A 9,860-nucleotide genomic window follows, 5' to 3' on the forward strand; every position below is an offset into this window, starting at 1 on the left:
CAGATAAGTCCCCGGGGCCTGACGGAATATTCCCCAGGCTGCTCCACGAGGCAAGGGAAGAGATTGCTGAACCTCTGGCTAGGATCTTTATGTCCTCGTTATCCACAGAAATGGTACCGGAGGATTGGAGGGAGGCGAATCTTGTCCCCTTGTTCAAATAAGGTAGTAGGAATAGTCCAGGTAATTATAGACCAGTGAGCCTTATGTCTGTGGTGGGAAAGCTGTTGGAAAAGATTCTTAGAAATAGGATCTATGGGCATTTAGAGAATCATGGTCTGATCAGAGAGTCAGCATGGCTTTGTGAAGGGCAGATCATGTCTAACAAGTCTGATAGTCTTTGAGGAGGTGACCAGGCATATAGATGAGGATAGTGCAGTGGATGTGATCTACATGGATTTTAGTAAGGCATTTGACAAGGTTCCACATGGTAGGCTTATTCAGAAAGTCAGATGGCATGGGATCCAGGGAAGTTCGGCCAGGTGGATTCAGAATTGGCTTACCTGTAGAAGGCAGAGGGTCGTGGTGGAGGGAGTACATTCAGATTGGAGGGTTGTGACTAGTGGTGTCCCACAAGGATCTGTTCTGGGACCTCTACTTTTTGTGATTTTGATTAACGACCTGGGCATGGGGGTAGAAGGGTGGGTTGGCAAGTTTGCAGACAACACAAAGGTTGGTGATGTTGTAGATAGTGTAGAGGATTGTCAAAGATTGCAGAGAGACATGATAGGATGCAGAAGTGAGCTGAGAAGTGGCAGATGGAGTTCAACCCAGAGAAGTGTGAGTTGGTACAATTTGGAAGGACAAACTCCAAGGCAGAGTACAAAGTAAATGGCAGGATACTTGGTAGTGTGGAGGAGCAGAGGGATCTGGGGGTACATGTCCACAGATCTCTGAAAGTTGCCTCACAGGTAGATAGGGTAGTTAAGAAAGCTTATGGGGTGTTAGCTTTCATAAGTTGAGAGATAGAGTTTAAGAGTCGCGATGTAATGATACAGCTGTATAAAACTCTAGTTAGTCCACACTTGGAGTACTGTGTCCAGTTCTGGTCGCCTCAGTATAGGAAGGATGTGGAAGCATTGGAAAGGGTACAGAGGAGATTTACCAGGATGCTGCCTGGTTTAGAGAGTATGGATTATGATCAAAGATTAAGGGAGCTAGGGCTTTACTCTTTGGAGAGAAGGAGGATGATAGGAGACACGATAGAGGTGTACAAGATATTAAGAGGAATAGACAGAGTGGACAGCCAGCGCCTCTTCCCCAGGGCACCACTGCTCAGTGCAAGAGGACGTGGCATTAAGGTAAGGAGAGGGAAGTTCAAGGGGGATATTAGAGGAAGGTTTTTCACTCATAGAGTGGTTGGTGCATGGAATGCACTGCCTGAGTCAGTGGTGGAGGCAGATACACTAGTGAAATTTAAGAGACTACTAGACAGGTATATGGAGGAATTTAAGGTGGGGCTTTATATGGGAGGCAGGGTTTGAAGGTCAGCACAATATTGTGGGCTGAAGGGCCTGTAATGTGCTGTACTATTCTATGTTCTATATTTACTAAATGCAATATGAATAAAATATATTTTGGAAATAAAATGATTGGCAGGCATCTCCTCACTTGTTCCACAGGCGTAGTGCTATGGTAAAGATGCTACAAGTCTGCATGGCTCTGGAAGCAAATAGATCACTCATCTCTGTTTTACTGGATACATCTCCCTGCTAGTCACAGGTGCATTTGGTTTAGTGGCTTTTGTCAGTTAAGAATAGCATTCTAGTAACACTTCCCTGTGCAGGATGTAGTCGCCCATTCCACTATAGACACCAACGTGCTTTTCATGATTTTGTGGCGTTGAAAGCACTCATCAAAATCTTCCTAGTCATTGACCTAATGGGTCTTCAAAACTGTTATTCATCTCCAGGTTGCAATTTCTTTCCATCACCATTACTCCTGAACATTTCAGGAGCTCTCACCCCATACCTTCAAGAAATTCCCACCTTTGTCATCACTTTCTCTGCTTCCTTCACCCCCAGTCCGGGTTTGTACTGCAGCTCTTGTACAGGTGTTTGCAGCCTTTTGCTATCACATGTAAAAGTACAGATGAAAAATAACAGATCCACAAGATTACAGCAAACTTCATGAACTATGGAATTAGAATTGCATCTGCCTTCTGCAGTTCCTACTGTGTATCTCAGGGAAGATTACTTTGCAGCTAATGACTTCTTAATGCATTTTCCCTTAAAGAAAAGATCACCAGCTTGCACATAATCTTATCCAACTCTCTTCTAATCGGCCCAGTTCAGGCAATTTGTTCCCAGATGTGCACTTCAGGGCAGACAGCCTGTTCAGGTCACAGCAGAGCAGATTTCTGGCTCTCTTTTTCTATCTTTTTTTTTACTCAGGAGAAATCAAACATTGGAATCTCAGGCTGTCCTTACTCCACAGCATTCAATGCTTTCCCGAAAAAGAGCCAGTATCACTGCTATTTGCCTACTGAATAAATCCCAGCTTCAAAGGGTAAGAATTTGCAGTTTTCATCATTACCTTGATGTTAAGCTACTTTAATTCTTATTACCTTTGTTGACCCAATACTCTGGAATATTCTGCTGTCCCTATTTAAACTCTTTTTTGAGAAAGAGAAATCATTACATTCATTGTAAATTTATGTTCAGTTGTATAGTGCGCAGATCTGTAAGCATGTAACAAATCCAGGATATTTTATTTTCAAATTAAAGCCATGCATAGAAATTAATTGCATCAATTGAATAAGCTGAAGGGTAAAGAGTGGATGCTCCCTAATCATAAAAATCTGCATTACTACTGCATTCTTTAATGTTAGAAGCTGTAATTTTAAGGCACTTGCATAGACTGACCACATAATCGAGCTGATGAACCAATGTAATAGAGAATGCAACAGGTTTTGAGCCAGTGTCCATCCACTGCCTCCTCTTGTGCTAAGATGAAGCCACCCTCAGGGTGGAGGAGCAATACCTTATATTCCTTCTAGGTAGCTTCCAACCTAAAGGCATGAAGATCTATTTCTCCTTCTGGAAAACAAATCCCACCCCTTTCCCATATTTCCTACTCTGTCCTTTTACCTCTTCTCGCCTGCTTATTATTTCACTCTAGGTCCCCTCCTCCTTCCCTAACTCCTATTTTCCATTTTCCATTCTAATCAGATTCCTTCTTCTCTAGCCCTTGCCCTTTCCCACCCACCTGGCTTCACCTATCACCTTCCAGCTAGCCTCCTTCTCACCTAAGCTTTTTATTCTGGCATCTTCCCCCTTCCTTCTCCTGAAGAAGGATCTCAGCCTGGCACTTAGACTATCTATTCATTTCCATAGATGCTGAGCTCTTCCATCATTTTGAGTGTGTTCTTTTGAATATCCAGCATCAAAAGAATTTCTTGTGTTTGGTCTTATCTGCCTTTTCAGCTAAATATATTAAAAAAAATTTAAGATAAGTAGCACCATTCAAAAATTAGAAGCAGACATTTTTTTCTGTCTGGGAAAATAATTATTAAACACTTAAGATTAGGGAAAGTATCCTTGGTTTCTATTCCTCAGTCAACATGGCTAAAACAGGTCTTCCAGTCTAGCTGATAGAATGATTGCAGACACTATCTGTGTCAAAGCTGGTTTTTATGATTCTATATTATAATAGGAACATTAATATGTATTTCTTTGGTGTAAAGCTCTTCTCTATTTTAGAATCTTGAAAAGGATTGGTAAGTCATGATACTTTGTTTATATAATCTGATTTGTTTTGTGCAGCCTGAAAATTTCATTTCATTCAGGTGCCTTGCCGTTTGGTGTGGGCGATCATGTCTCTCCATCCATCATGGTCCCTGACCCTCCGAATTGTAGTCATTGCCTCCCCTGTTTCTAACCGTGATGTTAATTCATCTCCCATTTTCATTCTCTGACTGCCTCTGCTTCTTTTTCCTTCCAGCTTTCCAGTTGTAACTAAATGTTCTAATGACTCTCTTCGCATGATGTGTCCAAAGAACTTTGATTGCTGTTTTCTGATTTTTTTAAGTAATGTACCTTTTGTTTTTGTTCTCTGTAGAACTTCTTCGTTGGTTATCCTGTCCATATATGATATGCATAGCATTCTTCTGAGGAGCCACACCTCTGCTGCATTGATATACAACAGCGGCAAAGTACCAGAAGATCTGCTAAAGACAGTATTCATTGCACTGCCAAAGAAACCAGGTACAACAGAGTGTGGACAACACAGAACAATTAGTTTAATGAGCCACTTCACAAGAATTCTACTTAGAATCATCATGCTCAGAATAAGAAACAAAATTAAACCAGAGATCAGTGAAGAACAGTGAAGCTTTGTTGAAGGCAAGGGAACATCAAACACCACTTATATTGTCAGGAATATTATTGAAAGGTGAATAGAAGTACAACAAGACTTATACTTCTGTTTCATTGACTACACAAAAGCCTTTGACACAGTGAAACACCAAATCATCATGAAAATGCTTAAAGATATTCATATCGACAGAAAAGATCTAAGAATAATCAGGAATCTCTTCTAGCAACAAAGTGCAGCCATACGGATAGACAATGAGATTGGTGAATATCAGCCAATAAAGTGAGGAGTCAGACAGGGTTTTGTTCAATCACCAGACCTGTTCTCCCTGTACAGTGAAAGCATCATGAGAACCATACAAGACCTACCTGGAATAAGTATAGGAGGATACAATATCAACAACTTCCACTATGCGGATGATACAGTACTGATAGCAAACAGTGAAGTAAATTTACACAAACTAGTATCGACCATCAACACAGAGAGCGAAAGACTTGGCCTAATCTTAAATAAAAAGAAAACTAAAGTAATGGTAATATCAAAGAAACCTGATATCCCAAACTGTAGGATCATATTGGGAAAAGAAATCCTGAAACTTGTTCACAACTTCAAGTACCTTGGATGATGGGTAACATCTGATGGCAAATGCGAAACAGACTTAAAAGCAAGAATAGGAATGGCAAGAACAGCATTTACAGAAATGAGAAACATCCTAACAAACAAGAAAATAGCAATTGACATCTGCCTTAGACCTCTCAGCTGCTACATTCTTCCTGAAAATTTAGGTGCTTTATTTGCCTACAGTACAAAAATAATGAAATGCAGCTAAGCATTTCAGGATTTCCTGAAAACTTCATTGCAGTATATAATTGTGATCTTTTTAATTTTGCCCCCTATTTTATCAATGTTCTCCTACTTTCCTTCCATTAGAGTCATAGAATCACATAGGAGGGAAACATGCCTTCTGCCTACTGACTCCATGGCAACCATGAACCGTTCACTTGTCTAATTCTACACTAATCCCATTTCATTCTCCTTGTGTTCCTGTTGATTCTTCTCAGTTTCTATCACCAATTTATACTGTTTCATTGGTGAATCAACATATAAGCATGGATGCCTTCGAGATGTAGAAGGAAATAGGAACATCTGGAAGAAATCTACATGGTCACAAGGAGACAAAAGAAAAATCTGCAGATGCTGGAAATCCAAGCAGCACACACAAAACGCTGGAGGAACTCAGCAGGCCAGGCAGCATCTAGGAAAAGAGTACAGTCGGCATTTTGGGTTGAAACGTTGACTATACTCTTTTCCATAGGTGCTGCCTGGCCTGCTGTGCTCCTCCAGCAGTTTGTGTGGTCACAGGGAAAATGTGCAAATTCCACTCAAGAGATCAGGATCAAACCAGGATCACTCAAGCAGTGAGACATGAACCTTACCAGTTGTACCACTGTGCTGTTCATTTCTAGTTTGTCCCTTTTAGGTTTTCCCTTCTCTCTTACCTTCATTCAAAATTCAGCAGTAGAAAATTCCCAAATAAATTTGTAAGAGAAAAGGTTTAGAAACTGCAGTTGCCTGAAATCTAAATTGAATATAAGAAAGTCCCTTCTGTGTAGAGATACCCTCGCAGCCTATGCAACAGTTAAAGCCTGACATTGAAAATGGAGGAGTGTTGAGCTTGTCACCTGAATCCCTATTCCCTATTACAATACTGTTTCATGGGACCGGATATTGGAAAATTGGATGCAAAGATCAGTTTGTCTGATTAACAATGCTTTCGATGTTTTAGTCATTAATTTTAATCATCAGAAAATCATAGATTCTAAATCCTAAATATAATGCCAAGCTCTTCAATTCATCTCCTGTCAACTGAGCCTCCACATCATTAACGTTTTCTAAGGGAAAGGAGCTATATCAAGATTCAAGTTTTATTTATCACACATACATCGAAACACACAGTGAAATATATTTTTAATGGGTTTTATGATAATCATAAACATTACACAAACCCTGATCCCTTAGACTTGTGCTTCAGGTCCTATTTCCCCATGAAAAAGCAAAGAACATAACAGGAATTAAGGGCACCTGTACGGAAGATATGGAAGATGAAAAGAACAGATTGAAAATGCATCCAATCTAGGGCAATAATCTCTTTCCACTAAAGTGAATATCACTAAATCCACTGTGCAGCATTTCTCTGACTTTTCCATTGCTCCTGCAAAAATATATACACTCAGTCTACACTCAGGGAAAAAAATAGGAGCACTTGTGTGAAGAGGCTGTGACGAAAAGTAACTGAACTAAATCAAAAATGCAGAACAATCTAAGCTCACAGGTAATCCATCCTCCCAGCTTGCTGCAATCAAATCTAGTTTTCTTCAGCCTGAACTCCAGAATTTCTTACTTAAACACCTTTCCCCAGCACTCATGTCAATCTGGCTTACTCAGTGAAAAAAAAACAACTGCTTCTAGCCTTTCTCATAAGGTCAAAGAGATCTAGAGGACAGAACTGACTCAGTTGCCATGGTAAACGTAATAAATGTCTAGGCTTATCAGTAGTTACAAAATCACTTTTTATTTAACGTGGTGGTGTTGTGTTAACCCTTTCCCATCCAGACTTAATTAAAATGATTAAATTATCCATAAAGGAAAGGAAATAGGAATAAAGCTGAACATTGGACACTCCAACGCTTCATTCACAAATTCTGAGTAGACCACGTATTTGTATTTCAGCCACGGCAGCACGGATTCTATAAGACACACTATCACCCACAGTCAGAAAACTCTGCAGAGTGCAACATCAATGCCAAAATTCTCAATGTGAGCACAAAACACATGTCCACAAGATCATGTTTCATATATTAAAAATTATGCGGTACTGTAAATGAAAAAAAGGAAGTTGCTTCTTTTACAAACATAAATCTTATACTACTAGTCTTGAATTTCTATTATTCAGCACTCTGGGACTATCTTAAGAGTGAATAGAAAATGAAATGCAGAACTTAATGAACTACATATACCTGGGAAAATGAAAAGCAGGAAACAGGCACTAATATTACCTCTGTAAAATGTTGCCATGAGCCCTTGCTCATGTTGAATTACTTCTGTGCTTTGGGAGTTGGACAAGCACCGATATACAATAAGTGGTCACTTTATTAGGTACATCCTGCGCCTAATAAAGTGGCTACTGCGCGTAGGTTCATGGTCTTCTGCTGCTGTACCTTTTCACTTCAAGGTATGACATGTATGCTCTTCTTTACACCACTGTTGTAACACATGGTTATTTGCGTAACTGTCACTGTCCTGTCAGCTTCAACCAGTCTGGTTATTCTCCTCTGACCCCTTTCATTAACAAGGCATTTTCACCCACAGAACTGCCACTTGTTGGATGATTTTTGTTTGTCTTTCACACCATTCTCTGCAAACTCTAGAGATTGTACTGTGTGAAAATCCCAAAAGATCAGCAGTTTCCAAGATACTCAAACCATTCTGTTTGCCACCAACAATCACCAGTTAAAGTCATTTAAATCACATTTCTTCCCCTTTCTGATATTTGGTCTAAACAGCAACTGAACCTCTTGTCCATGTCTGTATGCATTTATGCATTGAGTTGCTACCCCATCATTAGCTGGTTGGATATTTACATTACAAGCAACTGTACAGGTGTACCTAATAAAGTGGCCACCAAGGGTTTCAAATCACAGCAATTTATATAAAAGGGAGATATGAGCCCAATTCATTTGTGCTGGGTCTTTGAATATTGCATAGAGAAATTCCATTGGTTTGGTCTTGCATTTTTCCAATAATTATTCAATTTTTTTCTCAAAAGTGGAATTATTAACATTTTTTAATATTTCTGTATAAAATGTACTTCAATCCTTACGCAGTTCTCAATATAAATAGAATTTCTCCCAATTCCTTTTCTTGGTTTCTTAATGACAGTTTAGATCCATCATCAGACTGCTCAATATGAGGGGTTGTTCTTCACTTACGTCTCATCATCTTGAAAACTTATCCCATAGATTCTTCCAGCTTTTTGGCGGCAATTATATAGTGAACTCAGCTAATATACCTTAAAAAATAGTCATTGGAGTAATTCTGGTGGATAATTTCTGAATGATATTTTGAATTCAAGGTCCTTTTTCATACAAAGCTGTGCACTGCAAGCTACAGCTCTGTGGCCTCCCTGACATATGTATTTCATAAATTTTAAAGAGGACCTGTACCGTATGTCCTTATGCTGAAAACCCTGCCTTCCATTATTAACAATAAATACAAATGAAAGATGCTACAAACACTCAGCAGGAAGAATGAGAAACTGACTCATCATATCAGGTTATGCTGCCAGGCCTCTGGAATTACCTATTTTTATTTCAGATTTTCATCTACTGCTGCTTTTTTCCTGTTATCTGTTTCGGTGGTTAATGTCTTTGCAGACTTTCTGACAAAGTGACCATAGGTGGTTGAAAGAACCCTGACAGTCTCTTCTAATTTAGTTTCCTTTGTGGCACATTCTTTCCCTTGGCACACCATACATGTCTTGACTTTATGTGCAATCAAAATCCACGTTTTATTACTAGTGATACTGACAAGAGTCTGTACCTAGAGTTATACATAAGCAAAATTATTTATTTGAAATGAATAGTTCAGCAACACATGTGTGATTGTGCATGCATTTCAGCTTGGCGTCCATTTGATTTTCCATTCATTAGCGCAAATCATCGGCATCATTTTGATATATTAACGCAGTGCATTTAAATGACATTAATTCATGTCTGATTGTGCCTCTCAGTATGCCCCAGCAGTTAATTAAAATGTTGTTGCTTCGTAGAATCCGTATACAGATTACCAAGCATTTACTGCCACATAATTCCTGCCACTGCCTGTAAGGGGTTTATATGTTCTCTCTCTGACTGTGTGGGTTTCCTCTGGGTGCTCCGGTTTCCTCCCACATTCCAAAGACATACTTGTCCATAGGTTAATTGGTCATTGTAAATTGTCCCATGATTAGGCTAGGGTTAAATCTGGGGATTGTTAGGCGACATGGCTCGAAAAGCCAAAATGACCTACTCCATGCGGTATCTCAATAAATAAATAGATAACTGGCTTATATAAGGTGGCAGTCATTGTCTATATAGTACGATGTGCACCCTCTTTTAATGGTTGCCAACCTTGGAAGTATATTCCTTGTATTGTTAATGCTAACATTAAATTAAGTTTATTTAAAAATTGTCCTTTTATATTGATATGGATAAAATGTAATCTTACATTTGATGTTTGAGTACCACTATAAATAATTGTGCTAATAAGGACTAAATATAATCCATCAGGCAAAATTAGAAAAAAAGTTGTTTAAAGACTCAAAAGGCACAAATGTTTGCATAACATTGGGGTGTATAATTGTTTTGTTATTTTGATAACATTTTATTTAATTGAATAATTTATTTAATTCACATGCAAACTTAATTATTTAGGAAACAGACTTTCTTCTTTAACTCCAGAACCAAAAAACACATTTTAAGCAGGAATCCCTATGAAATGTTGATTATACT

Source organism: Hemitrygon akajei, chromosome 8 (genome assembly GCF_048418815.1).
Source record: "Hemitrygon akajei chromosome 8, sHemAka1.3, whole genome shotgun sequence".
NCBI classification, from domain to species: Eukaryota; Metazoa; Chordata; class Chondrichthyes; order Myliobatiformes; family Dasyatidae; genus Hemitrygon; species Hemitrygon akajei.